This window comes from Brassica oleracea, chromosome C7, assembly GCF_000695525.1.
Source record: "Brassica oleracea var. oleracea cultivar TO1000 chromosome C7, BOL, whole genome shotgun sequence".
Lineage (NCBI taxonomy): Eukaryota > Viridiplantae > Streptophyta > Magnoliopsida > Brassicales > Brassicaceae > Brassica > Brassica oleracea.
Window position 1 is genome coordinate 36,002,646 of NC_027754.1, and position 636 is coordinate 36,003,281.

Consider the following 636-nt stretch of genomic DNA (forward strand, 5'->3'; position numbering starts at 1 on the left):
TTTTTTTTGGTTTGTAAGAAGGTTTCAGAGAAAGACTAGAGCAATAGTGTAAGCTTGGAGAATCAAGGTGGGAGAAGACAGAGCAACGGCATCGGAGAAGACCGAGCAGCGGCGTCGGGGAAGACAGAGCAGGGGCGGCGTTGGGGTAGACAGAGATGGTCGCGAGCATAGATGGTGGTGCGACGGGTGAGGACTGGAAGATGAAGAAGGAAACAAAGTTCATGGCTTGATAAGACGATGAAGATCATGGAAGAACACGACAACGAAGGTGGTGGTGTGACGGGTGAGGGTTAGAAGATGAAGAAACGACGAAGGTGGTGGTGTTGGGGTGGCGCTTAGTTAGTACTAATTAGGTTAAAGCTTGGTTTAGTTAGTAATTAGGTTAAAGTTTTTGGTTTATTATTTAATTAGATTTTTTTTTATATATTTTTGTAATCCAATTTTGTTACAGATCAATATTAATAAAGAAATTTTAAATATCTGAATTAATTTTAAATTTTAATTATGCTTTTATTTTTAAATTATTAACTGAAAAATAATTCTAAAATAAATAATTAACAAAATATAATTTACAATATATAGCATAAATAAATTGCTATAGTAGTTTTAACAATAACAAATCAAAAACGCTGTTAA